Genomic DNA, 15,709 nt, shown 5'->3' with positions numbered 1-15,709 from the left:
CGCAGAAGACCTCGATATTTCAAGTCCTGCTTCCCCCAGTGGTGCTTCATTCGGCTGTCGTGGTGGTGCGGGTTCATTTCTAGTTTCTCCTTGCTCCTTACAGCCGCCGACAAAAACCCGCACTCATTGAACGGGTGCCCGGTCCAGCGGTGGCGAGCCGCTTCAATATAACGCTCCACTGCTTTCTCGAAACAGTAAGGACCAGCGCTCTCGTTTGTTTGAAATCCCAATCCGGATTTATTTGTGCACAAAATAAATGCGCTTCAGCCTAAGCCTTCATCAGTGTCGACGGACGCTGAAAAACACAAACATACTTGTAGTTCAAATAACTAAAAAGTGAGGAAGGACAATTTATTTGCAATTGTTAGACGCCATATTGCAATTTGCACTGGTCTTTCCCATATTGCGTCTGTTTCTCCATTCTGCTGTTCCTGCCACCTGTATCCCTATATTGTGGAAGCTAATTGTCTTCGGTTGTACCCCTAAATCCCCCTAGTGTCTCTTGTCTAATTTGGCTATCTGTCTTGAAGGGGGCGGCTGTGACTTATTCTGGTTGACTCGACACCAGACATTGTTCTAAAGTTTTTTTCTACTTATCCTAAAGAGGAAACGGCCTTAACAACGCAGGCTGAGCCATGTGTGCCGTTTCTTCACAAGCCATACCACACATGTGCCTTAACCACGGATATGCGTGGTTAAGGCAATGCGCTGTCCAGTTGCCGAGCGGGGCACAGGAAGGGGAATACAGAAAGAGGAAGACTCTGGCCTCGGGAGAGGACACAGGTAAGTGGGGTTGGGGCTTGGTCTTTGAGGTGGAGGGGGCACGTTTTCAGGGTGGGGGTCTGTTTTAGGACTAAGAAGGGGGTTGGGTAGTTTTTAGGGTGGGGACAGTTTTTCAGGGTAACGGTGGGGGGGAAAAGGGACAGTTTACAGGGTAGGGGTACTTTAGGGATGTTTTTAGGGCTCAGGGCAAGGAGGCTGGGTTGGGGTAGTTTTTGTGGTGTGGGTTTATTTTTTAGGGCTCGGCAGTGGGAGAAGGGACAGTATACAGGGCAGGGTTAGGGTCTTTTTTAGGTCTCGCCTGGCGTTAGAAGCTTGCTTTCTGCTCCGCCCGTGTTTTCCATTGGTGCGTGTCATTTTGCATCACCAATTATGCAAAACCGGGTGTTCTGATTGTACAGGAGGCTTTATAGTCCCCTCCTGGTTACCACCCTGTCCGCTTTTGGCCCAGCCCACCGGGATTGCATCTTTTACTGACGGCGGGAGACAGTGTCTCTTAATTAGCAGCTAAGCACTTTGTTTTGGTACAGCTTTTCGCTGTCTTTCGCTGCTGGTCAGGCTGTGTTTCAACAATCCCCCCACCCCCCCCCCTTCCCCCACACAAACACCCACAAGTCGGGCTCCTACATAATTGCAATGTCGGCGACTGTGCTTGTTTATTTAATTGTTTTGCTGTGCAGGCCGCTTTCACATTTGCATTCATTAATTATTTTGGAGCCTGGTCCGCTATCATTAGCGGCCGCGCTTGGTTTTTATTCCTGTGTTTTTGATGCGGGAGGACAGTCATGGTGAGTTTAAAGGCGAAATTCCGCGAGAGGCCGCAGAGGGACGGGACATTCTGTGGTGAAAGAGAATGGCATGCGGGTGTTGTAACTGCTGGACCAATCGTGTTTCTTCTATGTGGGGGTCCGTGTTCTTCTTCCCTGGGCTTGAAACCCTACACTTGTGTTATGGGGAATTAATCGCCCCCTCAAACATGCCTAGCAGGCCACTACGAGCATCTGGGATGGCTGGGGACGCAGAGTCTGATCGGCAGACGCTGCTCCCAGCTGCATGGGATCTCAAAACTTTTAATAAAAGCCAGATGCTTTGTGTCCACTCGAGGGGCTCCTCCATGGCTTCCCAGTGGCCCCTCTCGCTGTCTCCCAGCCAACCCTTTCACCGGGGAAAGTGTAGACCCTCCTTTCCCCGCAGGCAGTAGGAGGCTGCAGGACAGACGTAGAGTCCTGTGCTGGAATTTCTGCAGCCAGCGAGGTTATAAAAGCTCCATGTTGTGCTCCGTCCTCCCTCCCAGACCCAGAGTCCCACAATGTGGCAGGAAGGGCTGCGCCTAGTGTTGCTCCTGCACTGCCTACTGTGCCCGGCAGCTGCCATCTCCCGGCAGGAGCTGTTCCCCTTCGGGGAGCACAAGGAAGATCGACTGCTCCCGGAGGGTGACAACGAGACCTCAGAGGTGGTCAAGCTGAATAAGCCTGTGCCGTTCTACGAAGTGGAGTTCCACAGCCTTTACGTGAGTCTGTGCGTCCTCTCTGCACACCGGTGCTTCAAAGCGCTATGTTCTTTGTCCATGGGGTTTCAAAGCACTGTGGCTTATGCACCCTGGGCATGAAAGTACTGCTCTCTATGCCTGGGGCTTCAAAGCACTGTGCATTCTGTTCCCTGGACTTCAAAGTACTGTGCCTTCTGCTGCCGGACTTCAAAGCGCTTTGTTATCGGTGCCAGGGGCTTCAGTGCACTGCATCCTCTGTGCCAAAGGCTTGGATGCACTGCGTTTTCTATGCCTGGGCTATAACCGTTGTAATGAATGGACGCTCTGTCAGATGGGGGCAGATCATTGCGAGAAGTGGCGTAGCACGGCCGCTCCCAGTGTAAACAAATACCTCTTCATATCTATTAAGTACATCAACGAAATACTTAACTGTAAGTCTTCTAAAAAAATATAGAGCCCAAGTTCTGTGCATTAGGATGTGTTTAGTCGGGTAAATGTGCTTTGCCATCGAATCTAGTGCTTTCCTGTTCTTGTTATTCATGTGCGTGTTCTTCTTCCTTGGGCTTGAAACCCTACACTTGTGGTATAGGGGATTAATTGCCCCCTCCGACACGTCCAGCAGGACACTACAATCATCTGGGATATCTGGGAACAAAGAGTCTTTAATAGGCAGACGCTGCTCCCAGCTGCCTAGGATCTCAAAACTTTTAATAAAAACCAGATGCTTTGTGCCCACTCGAAGGGCTCCTCCCCGGCTTCCCATTGGCCCCTCTCGCTGTCTCCCAGCCAACCCTTTCACTGGGCAAAGTATACACCCACCTTTTCCCGCAGGCAGTGAAATACTTAACTCTAAGTATTATAAAAAAGCATTAAAAATTCAATGTCTCGCCTTTCATTAAGTTAACACCATTTGTTTTCCTATACAGTACCATAAGCAAAGCAAATGGCTTTAACTTAACCAAAGGCGAGACCTATTGCATTTTCAGTGCTTGTTTGATGTAGGGGATAGTTTAGGGCTTGGGGCAGTGAGCTGGGGTAGTTTTTGGAGTGTGGATTTTTTTTTTAGGGGGCAGAGAGAAATGGGACAGTTTACAGGGCAGGGGTATGATCTTTAGCCCACATGCACCTTTACCCATAATGTCTTTACCACAAAATTGCTTGGTAAAGGCATGCGTGATAAAGAAGTGGTCTTGGTAGAGACCGCGTGGTACAGGCATGCGTTGTACCATCATACAACCATCCTAAGAGCACTGGCACTGATCTGTCTTCGTCTTTTTTTTCTTTCTGTCAAACGTCTCCTCTGTTTTGTGTTTTTACTCTTGGAACAGTACACAACAGTATTATCAATTTTAAGCATAGAGCTCCAAAGCCCATTTGTTTTAGTATCATAAACAGATATGTCCAGCCGATGGTATTGAATGCTTTTCCTATGGCCCACATTGCTAGAAAGTAGTGCTTGTTTGCTATTTCTAGACTGTGTATCTGGTGGGAGAAGTTTTAAGTTTGAATTTGTTTCAGTGTGGTAAAAATCCACATTAATCAGGGTGAACTAGTGTTTCCGTGATTTATCTGTTCGTCAATTTCGTGCTCTGTATTTTGACATCAGTTGCCTCTGATCGAAGTATATCAAGAGGTGTAGTGTAACAGACTACTATGCATTCAATGAGTTTGCCAATCATTTGTATTGGAAACTCATGGAAGAAGTTTTTTAAAGGTGCTATTAGGTTTTCTTTTGTCCGGCGGGCTTCTAGCATCTTTTTGGGCTCCTGTCACTCTGCTTAACCTGACACTGCTCAGCGTGGCTGCTTTATCTTTTTCGTCTGTGGTCTGCAATGGTTTTAGTGTTGCCAGATGGAGATGTATGTCTTTGTTTATTCCGATTTAAGTGGGTGCTTCCCGTCTCCCTGTTCCACCCTCTCAGGTCATGTCATGAGGACAATCCCTGTTGAGCAACCACACATGTAGCTTTTTAGGTCTCGCTTAGCATTGCAGTGCATGCGCTGGTCACTGAGATTTATTGTGAACGAGGAGTTTCGGTAGAGGGCAGGAAGTCCTGCCCCTCATTCCCATTGGTTGGCGTCACCGTTTATGCTAAACGGTGGTGGAAATTAGGTATTTTGGATGACACCCTTTCGCCTCTGATCCGGACTGGGTCGCCTGCTTTGCTGCTGTCGCAAAGAACTTTCTTATCTTTATGGGGCCATGTGTTTCTAATTAGCATGGGGGAGCGCTCTGCCCCCGACCTCTCAAAGGAAAAAAAGCTTGGTTTCGAGGTCGGGGGCAGTGCGCGCCTCCACGAGGCTCGAGATTGTCCGGCGTGTAAATCCTTCCGGTCCAAGAAAACAATTCGGGACCAAAGAGCCAGAAAAACCATGGCACACTCTTCGGCGATCCCGGACGACATCTTCGGGGAAGGCGTCGATGCTCCAGAACAACACACCGATGGACTCGTCAGCACCTCCGAAGCCGTCGATTCAGATGTGGAGGACATCACTCCGGCACAGAGGGTCGTGAGTACTACTCTACCCCCATCCCCCACACCCACACCGGCACCGAAAAAGGCTTCGGTCATGCCTTCGCCTTCGGGCCTAAGCAAGACCAAAGACACTGCTTCCCACACCGCACCTTCGGGACCGGTAAAGAAGCTAATTAAGCTCGGGCTCGAGCCAGCCCACCGTCGAAGCCGATAAACACTCTTCGGCACCGAAAAAGAAACCGCCCTCCATCTCGACACCGAGCCCCACACCGAAACACTCGGGGTTGAGACCCAGCTCCTCGGCACCGACCCCATCTTCGGTACCGACAAAAGCCCACAAGGCCACCAACACTTCGAAGCCGAAATCCATCTCGGCGCCTACTAAACAATCTGAGCTTTCCAAGCATGGTTCCAAACAACGAACCAGCACCGACAAACTTTAGAAACCAATGGCCCGACGCTTTCGGCGTCGACGGACCAACCAACCTCTCCAGAACTATTCACACCGGATCCCTTACAAAAAACATTAACTAAGGATCCCAAAACTGGACATTTGATGCTCTCTATCAAAAAGAGACAGTTAGAGAAACCTGCTCCGCCTCCACCTCCAAAAAGGAAGGACTCTGCTACCTCCCCTTTCAGAATACCTTCCCCACCTCCACCACCTCTTCCACCTTCCCCTCCTCCTCCACCCCCACCTCATCATTCACCGACCCCATCCCCGGATGATGATGATTAAGGGGATCCATACGATGACCTAGGGGATGTGCCCCAAGATATACCTACAGGGGACCCCACTCCCACAGCATCCCCAGACTCATGGGACGATTATAATGTTCCTGATATCCCTAACGTCCCACAAGACGATCTTTACCCTTCCAGACCTTCTCCACCAGAAGACTTCTTGGGGTTTAACCATTTACTGCAAAGGGCGGCACATTACCACGGGGTAGATTTACATACCGACCCAGTGGAGGAGGATTTCCTTCTAGATACATTTGACACCATACATAGGACAACCTTCATATTGCCTATGCTAAAAGGTGTTATAAAACATGCGCTGGAGATTTTTAAGGAACCAGTTGGGGCCAGGGTCATTAACCCGTGCATTGAAAAGAAGTATAAAGCCGCCCCAACAGATCCCTCCTACATCAGAGGGCCAGCGCCACTAGATTCCATGGTAGTACCCACAGCACGGAAAAGGGCCAACTCCCAGGCGTCTGTTGACTCACCACCACCGGACAAAGAGTCTAAACTCTTGGACGCATCAGGCAAGCGTACTGCATCTCAAGCAGCCAATATATGGCGTATCGCCAATACACAAGCACTACTAGCGAGGTATGACAGGGCCCATTATGACAAGCTAGAAGCTATAATGCACCATCTCCCTGATAAATACAAAGCTAGGGCCAATGAGCTAATTCAGGAGGGCAAAATAATTACTAACACCTTTATACGTTACGCCTTAGATGCAGCAGAGACAGCCTCTAGGGCCGTCAATACTAGTGTCCTCCGTCGCCATGCCTGGCTAAGGATATCCGGTTTTAAACCGGAGGTATAAGCCTCCATCCTCAACCATCCCTTTGACAAGGAACATTTGTTTGGCCCAAAAGTGGATGACGCCCTAGAGAAAATGAAAAAGGACACTGACACGGCAAAATCCATGGGAGCCTTACAAACTCACCCTCCCAGACGCTCCTTTCGGAGCACATCCAGAGGCTACTCCTCAGACATCGCTTCCACTTAATACAAATCCCCTACTCAGTCCACCTTCACAAGGGGTTACCAAAGGGGCAGCTACAGGGGCAACAATAACAAAGGCAGAGGCAAAACAAACACCTCCCGCTCTGCCACCGCGCCTTCCCAATGACTTCCCTCCGCTTCCCCCAGACCATCCCACTCCGGTCGGGGGCAGACTCCAACATTTCCTTCCGGTCTGGACTACCATCACCTCGGACAAATGGGTAACATAAATAATTCGGTCAGGTTCCCGCCTAGAACTAATATCTACCCCCCCAAACATTCCACCCAGACAACGCCCAATGTCACCAGAACATCTACTGCTACTGAAGCAGGAGGAAATCTCCCTCCTACACAAAAAGGCAATAGAATACGTTCCTACCAACCAACAAAATATGGGGGTCTACTCCCTATATTTTCTCATACCAAAAAGGGACGAGACTCTACGGCCGATCCTAGACCTTCGGCCCCTAAACAAATACATACACTCAGACCATTTTCATATGGTGACGCTTCAGCAGGTACTTCCGCTAATTTCCCAAAACTACTTCCTAACAACTTTGGACCTCAAAGACGATTATTTCCACATCCCAGTGCACAACGCTCACAGGAAGTACCTCAGATTTGTAGTGGACGGCCAACACTACCAATTCAAAGTGCTCCCGTTCGGAGTCACAACCGCAACACGAGTATTCACCAAGTGCCTCGCAGTGGTGGCAGCACATCTGCGAAGACCGCACATTAATGTCTTCCCATACCTAGACGACTGGTTGATAAAAGCCAGTTCATACAATCAGTGTGTACAACACACACACACCACGATCCAGCTACTTCACCAGATAGGCTTCACGGTAAACCACGAAAAGTCCCATCTACAACCATCCCACATAAAACAATATCTAGGTGCCACTATAGACACCTCAAAAGCGCTCGGGATTGCAAGCATTCAGGCCCTATGCGCAAAATTCATAGCACAACACTCCCTTCCAGCTCAGGTGTTTATGCAACTAATAGGTATGATGGCCTCTTGCATCTTCATAGTACCTCACGCAAGACTCCAGATGCGTCCTCTCCAAGAGTGCTTAGCGCGCCAATGGAACCAGGCCCAGGGTCTATTAACAGATCTGGTGTTGGTAGACTGTCGCACCCATCGCTCTCTGCAGTGGTGGACCACCACAAACCTTTCCACAGGTCGACCGTTCCTGGACCCGGTTCCCCAGATAGTACTAACCACAGACTCATCGCTCTGCGGCTGGGGAGCTCATCTATTACATCTCACCGTGCAGGGCACATGGACACCTCAACAAAAGTTACTCCACATCAACCATCTGGAGTTACTAGCAATCTTCTTAGCCCTAAAATCTTTTCAAACACAGATTTCAGGCAAGGCAGTCCTAATCCGCACAGACAACACGACAGCCATGTACTATATTCAAAAACAAGGCGGCACACACTCTCCACAGCTCTCTCAGCTAGCACAGAGCATATGGAGATGGGCCATACCCCAGAAAATCTTTCTCCTAGCTCAGCATGTCCCAGGAGTCCAAAACACTATGGCAGATCTGCTCAGCAGACAAACGCAACAAATCCACGAGTGGGAACTCCACCCACAAGTTCTACACCCGTACTTTCAGATGTGGGGGCATCCACAGATAGACCTCTTCGCCACCCACGAAAACACCAAATGCCCAAGCTTCGCCGCCAGATATCCACACCCATTGTCCAAAGGAAATGCGATATGGATGAACTGGTCGGGCAGATTTGCATACGCTTTTCCGCCTCTGCCGCTCATTCCACTCGTGGTGCGCAAACTACAGCAACACTCCCTCACACTAATCCTAGTAGCTCCAACTTGGGCCAGATAACCGTGGTACACCACACTGCTGGAACTATCTGTAGTACCGCACCAAAAATGACTCCTCTCTCCACACCTCCTAACCCAGAACCATGGAGAGATCAGACACCCGGACCCAGCTCAGCTCAACCTTGCGATCTGGCTCCTGAAGTCCTAGAATTCGGTTATCTAAATCTTCCCCCTGACTGTATGAACGTCATCAAGGAAGCTAGATGACCCACCACTAGAGCGTGCTACGCCGCCAAGTGGAAACGTTTTGTTGTCTATTGTCACAACAACACCATCAATCCCCTAGACGTCTCCATCCAACACATCATAATCTATTTACTCCACCTACAAAGGTGTAATCTAGCCTATACGTCCATTCGACTACACCTCGCAGCTATAGCAGCTTATCTACAAAACAGGCAACATCTATCACTCTTTAGAGTACCTGTCATTAAAGCCTTCATGGAAGGCCTTAAAAGAATAATTCCCCCCAAAGTGCCCCCCTCACCTGTGTGGAACCTAAATATCGTTCTCACCAGACTAATGGGATGTCCCTTCGAACCTTGCACAAATGTGAACTCCAATTTTTAACCTGGAAAACCGCTTTTCTCGTAGCCATCACTTCCCTCAGAAGGGCCAGTGAGATACAAGCATTTACCATTCAAGAACCGTTTCTGCAAATGCACCATAACAAAGGTGTTCTCCGTACCAACCCAAAATTCCTCCCTAAAGTCATTTCTCCTTTTCACCTAAACCAATCTGTAGAACTACCAGTATTCTTCTCGCAACCACAAACTGTTGCAGAAAGAGCTCTACACACACTAGATGTCAAACGAGCCTTACTCTACTACATCGAGAGAACACAACCTTCCGTAAGACCAAACAACTGTTTGTCTCTTTCTCTCCACCACACAAGGGCAAGCCCATCTCCAAGTCGGGGATAGCTAGGTGGATTGTCAAATGCATTCAGATTTGCTACCATAAAGCAAAACTAACGCTATCCGTTCCCCCTAAAGCCCATTCTACACGTAAAATAGGGGCTTCAATGGCTTTTCTAGGAAACATCCCATTAGATGATATCTGCAAAGCAGCTTCATGGTCAACACCGCACACTTTCACCAAACACTATTGTGTAGATGTGCAAACTAAGCAACAAGCTAGTGCGGGCCAGGCTGTACTCAAAATATTATTTTAAACCACTGCAACAGAGACGGGTGGTCGCCGCTAACGGTGGGTACTGCTATATAATCTATGCACAAGTGTGTAATCTGCAGCTCATATGCCTCGAACAGAATATGCTACTTACCAGTATGCATCTGTTCTTGGCATGTAGAGCTGCAGATCTACACACGCCCACCCGCCTCCCCGGCTACCTGTATCTGTTCCAGTTTATCTTATTTAGATAACACACACATGGGCATCTTCACTGTTATTACTACGCTCCATCTTTCCCTGCTGGCAAAAAATAATCTGAGGATGGAGCCGAAGCCCATGCGCAATACGATCCAAAGGAGGAGTCGCCAACCTTGTGACTTCCAAAGACTTTCCAAGAGGAAAAACAAACTGCAAACATCCGGGCCCATCACCAGATGGCGATCTATGCACAAGTGTGTAGATCTGCAGCTCTACATGCCAGGAACAGATGCATACTGGTAAGTAGCATATTCCTTCTGCAAATGATGCCCCCTGGACTTCTTTCATATACGGAGACATCCCCCTTGTGGATCTACCATGCTCCCCAAAAGCCTCCTCGTAACTCGTTGCCCTTGTATGCTAGTGATAGTAGAATTCTAATCCTTCTACTAATTGAGTCAGTTAATAGCTTCTCATCCCTCGTAGCTGGCCCTAAAGTTAACGAAGGGTTTGCTGCAATGAAGGATACCTTATCAAGATGTAGAAGAACCCTTCTCACATCCAATTTATGAAGCCTGGGCTCTCCCTCTGACTCAAGAAAAACAAGCATTTGCAATGCAATAGGTCTCGCATTTCCGAGAGTTTAAGCTATTAGCATTGTAAATGACAATGCCTTTTATGAATGTTTTAAAAACCAACACATAAATAAATGGCATTGTCATTTACAATGCCAATAGCTTAAACTGTCGTAAATGTGAGACCTTTTGCATTGCAAATGCTTTTTCTTTTTAGCTCATGTTTGTGTTAGTAAATCTATTAAGGTCTCCCCAGGCTTGCTCTGTTTTCATTTTCTCTCTTAGAATGCTTCTGATTCTGTGGCACAAATTGATGCTGTTCGCCAATTGCTTTTAAAACGTTGTGATATACCATTTGTGTTTAAAAGGCCCCCTGTGCCATCATGGTAACTAGCTCACCTGGGATTCATGTGTGCCCCTGTTGAGTGGTATGGTGGCCTGTCAAGACTTGGGCAGTATTTCAGGAACCCCAGATGACTTTTCTCTGCTCTTTACTGATGAAGGGCTAAACCCAGAAACACATGTCTAGAGATACCAGCACTACCTGCACCTACTCTGGTGAACAACAACAGCAACTTTGAAGTAAGCTTACTACATTTACGCAATGGTGTGAACTGTCCTGGGATGAGAGGTAGTGTGCTTCCTCCCCACTTATTATTTGTGTACTATTTGACAAGAGGGTACCCTCACTTATGCTTTGGGCTTTACAAGCACCGCAAGCAGTGGAGTGTGATCAGAATGGACCATGTGTGATATTCTGTATCTTGTGGATGTTGCATTCTCTACTCCTCTACCAGTCCCACCCTGTTCATCAGCATTAAGTGCTTTTGGGATTAAAACTTTCCTAGGCTGGATGTCCATTTGCCCTGATACAATCTGTTATTTGTTACTTGCCCATAGCAAGGAGACATTAAAATGGTATCCCTTTATCAAGGATCCCTTCAGAGAATTGTTTTCTGTCTGTTTAGTCCATACTTACCATTCATATTTCCACCTCATGCATATATGTCTTTGTCTGACACTGTGCTGTATGCCTTGAAGAGTATTCCCCAGCACCAGCATATCATTATCCCACAGGCATATGCTGAATATGCAGCTTTGTAAATTTTCCCCCTTCATAGTTTGCACAGTTTTCCCATTTCTTTGGTGGTCAAGCATGTTTCCTGCAAGAAACAATCTTTCCTATTGTTTTCAGATGAGTGCGCTCTTTAATTTGAATAATTGTTGTGTTCACTGACATTCCTGATTTTGTGATTTTGATAGTGGTTTAACTGCCTATTTTAATTCTAGTCTGTGATCCCTTTGCCATCCCCCCCACCCCACAACACATAGTGGTACAAGTCTGGCCTCATTAGATTGTGTGTTTTTATCATGCTTCTCAGTCTTACTCTTTTTTTTGGCTATACCTAGTATAAGCTTCCTTCTTAACATCCTGCCTCCTATGGACAGGTGTCTTAAACATTAACCTGATGCTGTGTCCACAATCCTGGGTCTGGTGATTTGCACAAGACTGGCAAGATCCAGCCTGCACGTTCGATCAGCAGAATGCAGATTTGGTGCCATATTGTCCTCCAGTCCTCCCAGTACCTTTAGTTTACCCCATTCTTTTCCTCCTACCACATTGGTTCCCAAACCTTTTCGCCCCGCAGCTCCCTTGACCTATTGGCCGCTGGCCGCAGCTCCCCCACGGTTACTTTTTTTGGACAGTTGTGGGTGGGGGGCCAGGGGGGAGTAAGCCCGGCCTCTGGAGTACTTCTATTTTTCTCCCTGAAAATAATTGGGATATAATCATATCTGCAGGGTGTTTCACATTACTACGGTGGCGCTTTAATAAAATATTCCTGGTTACACTTCTTTGCCCATGCCTTTTTTTAGAGAACCCTCTCAAACTTTATCCCACTTACAGTACTAGATCGCACCCAAGGCATGTAGCCACCAATGCGTTTCTGCACTTGAAGAATATATGCACTTCCATTTCTACCCATGTCATACGTACCAACAGCTCTTTCTTGCTTCCAAATGTTGGTATTATGCCATATATAGTGTTTACCTCCATGTGCTCCTGGAGAGAGCAGGCCTGTCTGGAAATGTGTGTACTGGAAGAAATGTGTTCTGGAAGTACCTATGGTTCAAGTACACATGTCAATACCTAATAACACTTGGTGTTTGAGAGACAGGACAACTTTACTTTCCTGATAACTTGCATTGGTGTAAAATGCATTTGGAAAAAAACTAAATTCTTTTTTTTTGTGTGTACTTTTTAGGTCTCGCCTGAGCCAGTGCATGTGTTGCTCTGCGAGACATTTAGTAAGTGGCTTTTAAAAGTGCTGCCACATGCTTTTGCTGGCCTAGTGCTTGCGGATACGCATGCGCGCAGTCAGCTTTGCCACTCGCGTTCTTTAAAAAAAAAAATCTTTAAGCGCGCGCGCACACAACTCCCGGGCTTTATTCCTCCCTTTTGCGCGCCTGCACACAACTCACGCTTCTTCCCCTCCCCCACCACAGACCGCGTCTCGCGGCCGCTCGCGGCCAATGCTTGTTGATCTAGATTACCTGGTAGAAGTGTTTGTCGGTCCAGGCCTATCCAGTTTACCTGCCACACGTATTTATTTTCTGGTCCATAATAGCTTGCATACCCTGCTTGATATGTTTCTGGGCTCTTATTGGTCTCAGTTACCCATCAGTGGTACTGCCTAGTCGCTACAGATTACCTGTTACAGGTGTTTCCTTGTCTGTTTAGGGGCAGTTCACCCACCAAAGGTTTCCCTGCGCATCCCGGCACTGACCTACTTCAAAACACCCACTTTGCGCTACTTCTAGTCTGAGCCCCGCTCTCCGGGGACCTCTCAGGAACAGTAGTAACTTCGTAGTTATCCGAAACTTAAGTTCTGACTTCTGAGGCTAGTACCTATACAATGCACATGCGTACTAATTGAGTATTTGAAAACTACAAATCCCAGGGATTCAAGCGCAGTTCAATGCGTCCTAAAGACGTGTTGACGTCAGTCACTGCTGGGGAGCGAAGCAATCGTTCGGTTGTGTTGTGAATTCGCCCGCTGTTTCTTGGGTAACAAGGTGGCCATCTTCTTATTTAGAACGTTTCATTCTTTTCGAATGGTATATAGTTAAATGTTACTTTTTTTTACCTACCTGGATGTACGACTTACTAACTGATTTTTTTTAATGAATATTTTTTTCTGCTACAATTTCATATCTATAACGATATGTCATGATATTCATATAGCAACACAATTTAGGATTTGAATTGTAGAAAATCGCACACTGAGACGTTAAATGAGGTTCTAGTATCTTACACGTTTGATATAGTGACCAACCAAAACCCCAAACACTGTAGAGTCCTCGATTGTGAATGTGCATTCCGCTTCCATGTTAGCCATTAAAATATTCCGTACGAAGATGGTACCGATACACTCTTATCTGTTTTGTGTATTTTTTGTTTGTATAACAGTATCTCTTTTGTGTTCAACAGTATCCTGTTTCAAGATGGCTTTCGTGTGTACATGTGCAAATAGTTACCTCAGCCATCTACCTTTTATGTGACAGTAAGCATCTAAGAGACGGCGCTGCTGCAGTAACTACGATCCAAAACCGCCTATATGAAGAACCGAGCTCTGAAATGGGAGTGCTCATCATCGAGGCGTTCTATGGAGGTTCTCACAAGCAACTGGCGGATCTCCTCTTGAAAGAATTTGAAAACACTGCTCTTTGCAGCCTGCCTGCCAAGAAGTGGCACTGGAGGGCACGCACCTCTGTACTGAATTTCATGCAGACCGTGCCAGTCAGCGACCAGTATAGCATCCTGTTTGCCAGCTCGGTGCTTAACCTTGCTGAACTGGTCACCTTACGACCTGACCTCGGCAAGCTCAAGAAGGTCCTCTACTTCCACGGGAACCAGCTTGTGTACCCTGTGCGCAAGAGCCAGGAGAGGGACTTCCAGTATGGCTACAACCAAGTTCTTTCCTGTCTGGTGGCCGACGTGGTGGTATTTAATTCGCTTTACAACATGGAGTCATTTCTGACCAGTATCTGTGGCTTTTTTAGGCTTATGCCTGATCACAGGCCCAATGACCTGGAAGGACTGATCAGCCCAAAGTGCCTAGTCCTCCACTTCCCAGTTAGGTTCCCCAATGTTAGTAAGTTCCTCTTGCCACATTGCAAGCGTATCCATTTGCAGAGCTGGGCTGCCGTCAAAGGGGAAACTTTCCTAGCTCAGAGCTTGACTACTCCACAGCAGAACATAATTGCTGGGAATTTGATGGAGAAAAGTGCTCAAGATCGAGAAGGTGTAACTTTTCTCACACAACTGGAAAGACCACAAAACTCAGTGGCAACAGTTGACAAACTAGAGTGGTTCAATGTACCACAGAATGCAAAATTAGACCAACAATATGACGAACACTTTGTAACTCGCCATGGTAATATCAGTGAAACTGACCAAGAGCAAACACCACTACACCTTGTCTGGCCTCACCGTTGGGAGCATGACAAAGACCCAGAAACTTTTCTCCAAATTCTTCTGAAGCTTAAAGACCTCTCTCTGCGATTCAATGTGTCTGTCCTTGGAGAAACCTATACAGATGTGCCAGATTTATTTCTGAAGGCCAAGGGGGCGTTGGGGAATTCTGTGTTGCATAGGGGCTACCTTCCTAGCAATGAGGACTATTTTCAAGCCCTTTGTATGGCAGATGTTGCTGTCTCAACAGCTAAGCATGAGTTTTTTTGGTGTGGCAATGCTGGAGGCCACACATTGTGGTTGCTACCCTCTGTGTCCCAAGGCTCTGGTGTATCCAGAAATCTTTCCAGCTCAATATCTGTATTCAACACCTGAACAGCTGTTTGAGAGGCTTCAGAATTTCTGCGAAAGCCAGATATTGTGAGGAAGCATCAATACAAGAGTGGCATTTTTAAGTATTCATGGGCATACCTACGCAGCACATACCAGGCCCTACTTGAACCAGAATCAGTTGTAAGTTTGTGACCGAGGGAACAAAGTCTACTGCTTGTACTGCAGTTCTAGATCATAGAAAAGATTAAAGCAGAATTATGCACTACGTTATAACAATGTTCTTCGTTGCAAATGACTCTATCCCTCCAGCAGTCTTAACGGAGGAACTCCCATGAATGTTTGAGCTAACTTACCTCCTTTCCCCAAACTACTCTAAGATCTCAATCATGAGTAATGTGGCTAAAGGAGATCAATAAGAAAACTAGTCAAAGTGGAACGCTAATGGCTTATAGCTGGTGTAAAACTGTCTGCCAGTAAATTACAACAAATTATACAGTACCTTCCATCACTCAAATCCCAAAAGAATGCAGATGTGTAAAGATGGGTCACATATAAGGCAATCCCAAATGCATCACTAAATATGTTAATTTCATATTATATCTTTTTTGTCCTTAAACATTAAGATATATGTGTATCTGACTTACAG

The 15,709-nt window shown here is 46.9% G+C and overlaps 1 protein-coding gene and 1 pseudogene across 5 annotated transcripts in view; both read left to right on the top strand.

The window, feature by feature from the left end:
- CHD7 (chromodomain helicase DNA binding protein 7) overlaps positions 1-15,709 on the top strand; it is an 801,383-nt gene that overhangs the window by 495,014 nt on the left and 290,660 nt on the right. The gene's annotated exons all lie outside the window — the stretch shown is intronic.
- LOC146831286 (tRNA-queuosine alpha-mannosyltransferase pseudogene) lies at positions 13,894-15,255 on the top strand (annotated as a pseudogene).

This window comes from Triturus cristatus, chromosome 5_1 (genome assembly GCF_964204655.1).
Source record: "Triturus cristatus chromosome 5_1, aTriCri1.1, whole genome shotgun sequence".
NCBI lineage: Eukaryota > Metazoa > Chordata > Amphibia > Caudata > Salamandridae > Triturus > Triturus cristatus.
The sequence above is the reverse complement of the archived record's forward strand: the minus strand, read 5'-3'. Positions and strand labels throughout refer to the sequence as shown.